This window comes from Diorhabda carinulata, unplaced genomic scaffold (assembly GCF_026250575.1).
Source record: "Diorhabda carinulata isolate Delta unplaced genomic scaffold, icDioCari1.1 Dcau_14, whole genome shotgun sequence".
Classification (NCBI taxonomy): domain Eukaryota; kingdom Metazoa; phylum Arthropoda; class Insecta; order Coleoptera; family Chrysomelidae; genus Diorhabda; species Diorhabda carinulata.
In genome coordinates this window covers 397,501-407,500 of record NW_026613959.1, presented here as the reverse complement: position 1 = coordinate 407,500, position 10,000 = coordinate 397,501, and the positions used below count along the sequence as shown (strand labels likewise).

Below are 10,000 nucleotides of genomic sequence, written 5' to 3'. Positions count from 1 at the left end.
CTTTTCATAATTATTACTATTTTCATACAACTTTTATATAATACACCTCGTACGTTCATACATCGAGCGACGATCTAATTTCATAATACTTTTTTTCTTTATCGTTAATATTTTCATAACACTTTTATGTCATACACCTCGGACGACTTCTACATACAAAACATCTCCATTCAACTTCACATATCATCTTTCTCGACAAGTTCCTATATCGAGCGGAATTAAATTTCATAATACTTGTTTTTCATTATTATTTCTATTTTCATAAAACTTTTATATAATACACCTCGTACGTTCATACATCGAGCGGCCATCTAATTTCATAATACTTTTTTCCGTTATTGTTAATATTTTCATAACACTTTTATATAATATACCTCGAACGGCTTCTACATAAAAAAAATTTCCATTCAATTTACACAATTCAACTTTTTCGACAAGTTGCTATATCCTGCCGACCAGACACCAAACTTAATACGGTTTTATAGACACTAGCGCCCTCTGCCGGCCAGTCACCGAACTTAACACTGTTTTATAGACACTAGCGCCCTCTACCGGCCAGTAACCGAACTTAACACTGTTTTATAGACACTAGCGCCCTCTGCCGGCCAGAAGACTAACCAAACACAGTTTTATAGACACTAGCGCCCTCTGCCGGCCAGACGACAAACTGAACACGGTTTTATAGACACTAGCGCCCTCTGCCGGCCAGTCACCAAACTTAGGTAGTTTCGTAATACTTTGTTTTTCATAATTATTACTATTTTCATAAAACTTTTATATAATACACCTCGTACGTTCATACATCGAGCGGCCATCTAATTTCATAATACTTTTTTCCGTTATTGTTAATATTTTCATAACACTTTTATATAATATACCTCGAACGGCTTCTACATAAAAAAAATTTCCATTCATTTTACACAATTCAACTTTTTCGACAAGTTCCTATATCCTGCCGACCAGACACCAAACTTAACACGGTTTTATAGACACTAGCGCTCTCTGCCGGCCAGTCACCGAACTTAACACTGTTTTATAGACACTAGCGCCCTCTGCCGGCCAGTGACCGAACTTAACACGGTTTAATAGACACTAGCGCCCTCTGCCGGCCAGACGACAAACTGAACACGGTTTTATAGACACTAGCGCCCTCTGCCGGCCAGACGACAAACTAAACACCGTTTTATAGACACTAGCGCCCTCTGCCGGAGAGACGACAAACTAAACACCTTTTTATAGACACTAGCGCCCTCTGCCGGCCAGTCACCGAACTTAACACGGTTTAATAGACACTAGCGCCCTCTGCCGGCCAGAAGACAAACTAAACACCGTTTTATAGACACTAGCGCCCTCTGCCGGCCAGTCACCGAACTTAGCTAATTTCGTAATACTTTGCTTTTCATAATTATTACTATTTTCATACAACTTTTATATAATACACCTCGTACGTTCATACATCGAGCGACGATCTAATTTCATAATACTTTTTTTCTTTATCGTTAATATTTTCATAACACTTTTATGTCATACACCTCGGACGACTTCTACATACAAAACATCTCCATTCAACTTCACAAATCATCTTTCTCGACAAGTTCCTATATCGAGCGGAATTTAATTTCATAATACTTGTTTTTCATTATTATTTCTATTTTCATACAACTTTTATATAATACACCTCGTACGTTCATACATCGAGCGGCGATCTAATTTCATAATACTTTTTTTCTTTATCGTTAATATTTTCATAACACTTTTATGTCATACACCTCGGACGACTTCTACATACAAAACATCTCCATTCAACTTCACAAATCATTTTTCTCGACAAGTTCTTATATCGAGCGGAATTAAATTTCATAATACTTGTTTTTCATTATTATTTCTATTTTCATACAACTTTTATATAATACACCTCGTACGTTCATACATCGAGCGGCCATCTAATTTCATAATACTTTTTTCCTTTATTGTTAATATTTTCATAACACTTTTATATAATATACCTCGAACGGCTTCTACATAAAAAAAATTTCCATTCAATTTACACAATTCAACTCTTTCGACAAGTTCCTATATCCTGCCGACCAGACACCAAACTTAATAGGGTTTTATAGACACTAGCGCCCTCTGCCGGCCAGTCACCGAACTTAACACTGTTTTATAGACACTAGCGCCCTCTGCCGGAGAGACGACAAACTGAACACGGTTTTATAGATACTAGCGCCCTCTGCCGGAGAGACGACAAACTAAACACCTTTTTATAGACACTAGCGCCCTCTGCCGGAGAGACGACAAACTGAACACGGTTTTATAGATACTAGCGCCCTCTGCCGGCCAGTTACCGAACTTAACACGGTTTAATAGACACTAGCGCCCTCTGCCGGCCAGAAGACAAACCAAACACAGTTTTATAGACACTAGCGCCCTCTGCCGGAGAGACGACAAACTAAACACCTTTTTATAGACACTAGCGCCCTCTGCCGGCCAGTCACCGAACTTAACACGGTTTAATAGACACTAGCGCCCTCTGCCGGCCAGAAGACAAACTAAACACAGTTTTATAGACACTAGCGCCCTCTGCCGGAGAGACGACAAACTGAACACGGTTTTATAGATACTAGCGCCCTCTGCCGGCCAGTCACCAAACTTAGGTAATTTCGTAATACTTTGTTTTTCATAATTATTACTATTTTCATAAAACTTTTATATAATACACCTCGTACGTTCATACATCGAGCGGCCATCTAATTTCATAATACTTTTTTTCCTTATTGTTAATATTTTCATAACACTTTTATGTCATACACCTCGGACGGCTTTTAAATACAAAACATCTCCACTCAATTTTCACAAATCATCTTTCTCGACAAATTGCTATATCGAGCGGAATTTAATTTCATAATACTTGTTTTTCATTATTATTTCTATTTTCATACAACTTTTATATAATACACCTCGTACGTTCATACATCGAGCGGCGATCTAATTTCATAATACTTTTTTTCCTTATTGTTAATATTTTCATAACACTTTTATGTGATAGATACACCTCGGACGGCTTTTAAATACAAAACATCTCCACTCAATTTTCACAAATCATCTTTTTCGACAAATTGCTATATCGAGCGGAATTTAATTTCATAATACTTGTTTTTCATTATTATTTCTATTTTCATACAACTTTTATATAATACACCTCGTACGTTCATACATCGAGCGGCGATCTAAATTCATAATACTTTTTTTCCTTATTGTTAATATTTGCATAACACTTTTATGTCATACACCTCGGACGGCTTTTAAATACAAAACATCTCCACTCAATTTTCACAAATCATCTTTCTCGACAAATTGCTATATCGAGCGGAATTTAATTTCATAATACTTGTTTTTTATTATTATTTCTATTTTCATACAACTTTTATATAATACACCTCGTACGTTCATACATCGAGCGGCGATCTAATTTCATAATACTTTTTTTCCTTATGGTTAATATTTTCATAACACTTTTATGTCATACACCTCGGACGACTTCTACATACAAAACATCTCCATTCAACTTCACAAATCATCTTTCTCGACAAGTTCCTATATCGAGCGGAATTTAATTTCATAATACTTGTTTTTTATTATTATTTCTATTTTCATACAACTTTTATATAATACACCTCGTACGTTCATACATCGAGCGGCCATCTAATTTCATAATACTTTTTTTCCTTATTGTTAATATTTTCATAACACTTTTATGTGATAGATACACCTCGGACGGCTTTTAAATACAAAACATCTCCACTCAATTTTCACAAATCATCTTTTTCGACAAATTGCTATATCGAGCGGAATTTAATTTCATAATACTTGTTTTTCATTATTATTTCTATTTTCATACAACTTTTATATAATACACCTCGTACGTTCATACATCGAGCGGCGATCTAAATTCATAATACTTTTTTTCCTTATTGTTAATATTTGCATAACACTTTTATGTCATACACCTCGGACGGCTTTTAAATACAAAACATCTCCACTCAATTTTCACAAATCATCTTTCTCGACAAATTGCTATATCGAGCGGAATTTAATTTCATAATACTTGTTTTTTATTATTATTTCTATTTTCATACAACTTTTATATAATACACCTCGTACGTTCATACATCGAGCGGCGATCTAATTTCATAATACTTTTTTTCCTTATGGTTAATATTTTCATAACACTTTTATGTCATACACCTCGGACGACTTCTACATACAAAATATCTCCATTCAACTTCACAAATCATCTTTCTCGACAAGTTCCTATATCGAGCGGAATTTAATTTCATAATACTTGTTTTTTATTATTATTTCTATTTTCATACAACTTTTATATAATACACCTCGTACGTTCATACATCGAGCGGCCATCTAATTTCATAATACTTTTTTTCCTTATTGTTAATATTTTCATAACACTTTTATGTGATAGATACACCTCGGACGGCTTTTAAATACAAAACATCTCCACTCAATTTTCACAAATCATCTTTTTCGACAAATTGCTATATCGAGCGGAATTTAATTTCATAATACTTGTTTTTCATTATTATTTCTATTTTCATACAACTTTTATATAATACACCTCGTACGTTCATACATCGAGCGGCGATCTAAATTCATAATACTTTTTTTCCTTATTGTTAATATTTGCATAACACTTTTATGTCATACACCTCGGACGGCTTTTAAATACAAAACATCTCCACTCAATTTTCACAAATCATTCATTTAAATTATTCTATTCAATAATCATTTTCATTATTTTTAATCATTGTTTGAATTCATGTTTTCCACTTTTGTTATGAGGTAACTTCGAATGGGATATCCGCTGTCACATACTAATAGATGCCTTCTAAAGTGTCTTCTCGAACTGCCATGTATTATCGAATATTGTCAGGTCAGCAGGTCAGCGGGTCAGGTGTAGTATAAAATGAAACAGTTTTTTTATATATTTTTTTATATATTTATGTGATAGATACACCTCGGACGGCTTTTAAATACAAAACATCTCCACTCAATTTTCACAAATCATCTTTTTCGACAAATTGCTATATCGAGCGGAATTTAATTTCATAATACTTGTTTTTCATTATTATTTCTATTTTCATACAACTTTTATATAATACACCTCGTACGTTCATACATCGAGCGGCGATCTAATTTCATAATACTTTTTTTCCTTATGGTTAATATTTTCATAACACTTTTATGTCATACACCTCGGACGACTTCTACATACAAAATATCTCCATTCAACTTCACAAATCATCTTTCTCGACAAGTTCCTATATCGAGCGGAATTTAATTTCATAATACTTGTTTTTCATTATTATTTCTATTTTCATACAACTTTTATATAATACACCTCGTACGTTCATACATCGAGCGGCGATCTAATTTCATAATACTTTTTTTCCTTATTGTTAATATTTTCATAACACTTTTATGTGATAGATACACCTCGGACGGCTTCTAAATACGAAAAAATGTAATTTCATAATACTTCTTTTTAATATTCACAATACATCTTTTATATATTTTCACTATACATCTTTATTAATGTTAATGTAGAAGGCGTACCGTTGTACAGCGCACATATATGTGTGGTGTATCGAAGTTGACGTCTCGTTAAATTTTAATAAACTCGTTATAATTTACGTAAAGACGTTGTTTCGGTCATTCCACATCGGTGGATTATATAGTTTTCTGAAAGGGTCCCCGTTCTCCTCCAATATATTAACGTATATTGCTAGCGGTTCCCTTTTTAGATATTATATCAATTTATCCACAAATTAAATATCTATTGCGAGATCGCGAATTTAGCTAGCGTTCTATCGTGAGCGATTCATAATGCGATCGTCTATGAAAAATATATATTATATTACACTTTTATATATATAATACACAATATTTGCGATAACTCTCATTATTCCGTGCGAGAATAAAAATTTCGTTCATTATTACCTAATGTATAAACCATGTCGCTTACAATCTAGCGAAGGGTAGAGATAATGTCGAAATTGTAGCCCGGTCGACGTAATCATCTAATTTTTCTCATTTCGATTAAATTTAGATAGATTTATAGTCGATTCGGTGAAATTTTATAAAATAAGAAAAAATATAAATAAAGCGTGGCGCTGAAAATTATATATTTTCAATAATAAGCGCAGCAAACACGCAAAAGAAAAAGTAAATAATAATGTGTTTATACACGAATATAGATGATTATTATATTATGTATAAATATAAAGTATATATGTAATATAAAAAACATCATCATAATTTATCCTCTTTTGGATATTGTTATTAAAACTTTTTCGATAATAGTTTTTTATTATAAAATATATATATATATATATAATAATAATAATAATAATATATATTATATATATTATAAAACACAGTTCCCTGGTTGATCCTGCCAGTAGTCATATGCTTGTCTCAAAGATTAAGCCATGCATGTCTCAGTACAAGCCAAATTAAGGTGAAACCGCGAAAGGCTCATTAAATCAGTTATGGTTCCTTAGATCGTACCCACATTTACTTGGATAACTGTGGTAATTCTAGAGCTAATACATGCAAACAGAGTTCCGACCGGAGACGGAAGGAGCGCTTTTATTAGATCAAAACCAATCGGTGGCGGGCTTGCTCGTCATCGTACAATTTGGTGACTCTGAATAACTTTTCGCTGATCGCACGGTCTCGCACCGGCGACGCATCTTTCAAATGTCTGCCTTATCAACTGTCGATGGTAGGTTCTGCGCCTACCATGGTTGTAACGGGTAACGGGGAATCAGGGTTCGATTCCGGAGAGGGAGCCTGAGAAACGGCTACCACATCCAAGGAAGGCAGCAGGCGCGCAAATTACCCACTCCCGGCACGGGGAGGTAGTGACGAAAAATAACGATACGGGACTCATCCGAGGCCCCGTAATCGGAATGAGTACACTCTAAACCCTTTAACGAGGATCAATTGGAGGGCAAGTCTGGTGCCAGCAGCCGCGGTAATTCCAGCTCCAATAGCGTATATTAAAGTTGTTGCGGTTAAAAAGCTCGTAGTCGAATCTGTGTCCCACGCCGCTGGTTCATCGTACGCGGTGTTAACTGGCGTGTCGTGGGACGTCCTGCCGGTGGGCTTAGCTCGCAAGGGCGGCCCAACTCAATCCCGCCGCGGTGCTCTTGACTGAGTGTCGAGGTGGGCCGGCACGTTTACTTTGAACAAATTAGAGTGCTTAAAGCAGGCCAAAATTTTGCCTGAATACTGTGTGCATGGAATAATGGAATAGGACCTCGGTTCTATTTTGTTGGTTTTCGGAACCCCGAGGTAATGATTAATAGGAACGGATGGGGGCATTCGTATTGCGACGTTAGAGGTGAAATTCTTGGATCGTCGCAAGACGGACAGAAGCGAAAGCATTTGCCAAAAACGCTTTCATTGATCAAGAACGAAAGTTAGAGGTTCGAAGGCGATCAGATACCGCCCTAGTTCTAACCATAAACGATGCCAGCTAGCGATCCGCCGACGTTCCTCCGATGACTCGGCGGGCAGCTTCCGGGAAACCAAAGCTTTTGGGTTCCGGGGGAAGTATGGTTGCAAAGCTGAAACTTAAAGGAATTGACGGAAGGGCACCACCAGGAGTGGAGCCTGCGGCTTAATTTGACTCAACACGGGAAACCTCACCAGGCCCGGACACCGGAAGGATTGACAGATTGAGAGCTCTTTCTTGATTCGGTGGGTGGTGGTGCATGGCCGTTCTTAGTTGGTGGAGCGATTTGTCTGGTTAATTCCGATAACGAACGAGACTCTAGCCTGCTAACTAGGCGTATTTCGACATCCCAAAGGCCCGTCGGTATTGAGTTTCGGCTCTTGCCGTTCGCGGTTTTTACTGTCGGCGTACAAATAATTCTTCTTAGAGGGACAGGCGGCTTCTAGCCGCACGAGATTGAGCAATAACAGGTCTGTGATGCCCTTAGATGTTCTGGGCCGCACGCGCGCTACACTGAAGGAATCAGCGTGTCCTCCCTGGCCGAGCGGCCCGGGTAACCCGCTGAACCTCCTTCGTGCTAGGGATTGGGGCTTGCAATTGTTCCCCATGAACGAGGAATTCCCAGTAAGCGCGAGTCATAAGCTCGCGTTGATTACGTCCCTGCCCTTTGTACACACCGCCCGTCGCTACTACCGATTGAATGATTTAGTGAGGTCTTCGGACTGAGCGCGGTGGCGTTTCGGCGTCGCCGATGCTTCGGAAAGATGACCAAACTTGATCATTTAGAGGAAGTAAAAGTCGTAACAAGGTTTCCGTAGGTGAACCTGCGGAAGGATCATTACAGAGTATTTGTTCGTTTTTAAACAAAAAAAAAAAAAACGAAATCAAGTCTGTATTAATTGTAAAAGAGAATTTTCTTCTACAAAATTATCGAACTCTTCAAAAGAAATTTATATATGTTATAAATATATATATATATATATATATATATATATATTATAGATGTATATATATTGAAATCTTTTTTTAATTTTTACAAAATTCGAACAAGTTTCGAATAAAATTAAAAAAAAAAAGATAAATATAATTCATACGTCTATAAAAATATATTTACATATATAAATTTTTCCAATAAAAATATAACGAAAAATTTTTATCATAGTTTATAGAAGGCGTCGACGACGATGACGACACAACAATAACAACATATGTATTATTATATATTATAACGATTGACGGAACGATCATTAACAAAATTTCTTGTTAACTAAAAACGTTCTGATAAAGAATCGTTATTATAATAAACGAAAAATATATAGTTTATTGAAACGTCGTCTGTTGTCGTGTGTGTGTCTATATTTTTATGGATAAATTTTATTTCGTTTATTATATTATTACCTAAGTTTTTTATCGTTTGAAGGTAATACAAGAAAATATCGACAAGATTATATGTGATGATTATGTTATTGAGACATTTTCATCCGGGTACCTAAACGAAATTTAAGCACATGTCGATTCTATCGATATGTATAAAAATTCGTTTTAGAAATAATATTTTATGTATTATTTCGAAGGTGTTCGAAGATTTACGCCCGACCGTCGAAATTTGTATAAAACTTTCAAGATAAAAAAAAAACTGTAATAATATAAAGAGGAGGAATATATCGTGCGAGATATCTGTCTATGCGCGCCTCGTTTGTAATAAAACATGTGCAGCGGTTAAAATTTATCAGATATATCAAAGTACGATATTATAATTTCTCTAAAAGTTTCGAATAATTACCATTTATTATAATATATATATATATATATATATATATATATATATATAAAAAATGTCGTTATATAAATTTTCTATACGCGTATAAGATATTATAATAATATTATTAATTTAATAATAATCAAATATTAAAAATACGACGAATAGAATATGAGAAAACGACATAATAATAAAATGATTACCCTGAACGGTGAATCACTTGGCTCGTGGGTCGATGAAGAACGCAGCTAATTGCGCGTCAACTTGTGAACTGCAGGACACATGAACATCGACATTTCGAACGCACATTGCGGTCCTCGGATACTCGTTCCCGGACCACTCCTGACTGAGGGTCGTATCAATTTAAAAGACTGCTTAGAATTTAAAATTTTTCTATTTATTAAAGAAAAATAATGCCTAAGCGTGTTGGATGTGAAACAATAACGCACACTAATTAAGAAAAAACACATGCACATACAAACTTGTGCGTATTTTTTTTTGTATTTGTGCGGCATCCTAAAGTGCGAAAAGCAGCGTAAATTTTTATAGAAAAAGTTACGCAATTTTTGAACACAACCCGCTATACCATAAATTAATCGTGTATTTATATGAAATACATAAAATTTGTTTGGTAGAGAGTTATATTTATATATAATATATATATATTATACATATATACGACGTATATATAGTCGATAAATAAG

General features: G+C 35.3%; 2 non-coding genes across 2 annotated transcripts; both read left to right on the top strand.

Moving 5' to 3' along the window:
- The first annotated feature begins 6,456 nt into the window (after positions 1-6,456).
- Positions 6,457-8,378, top strand: LOC130903203 (small subunit ribosomal RNA). The gene has a single exon (XR_009060609.1). It is a non-coding gene; the product is annotated as a small subunit ribosomal RNA (ribosomal RNA).
- Positions 8,379-9,496: 1,118 nt separating this feature from the next.
- LOC130903170 (5.8S ribosomal RNA) lies at positions 9,497-9,652 on the top strand. Its single transcript, XR_009060578.1, has one exon. It is a non-coding gene; the product is annotated as a 5.8S ribosomal RNA (ribosomal RNA).
- The last annotated feature ends 348 nt before the right edge of the window (positions 9,653-10,000 follow it).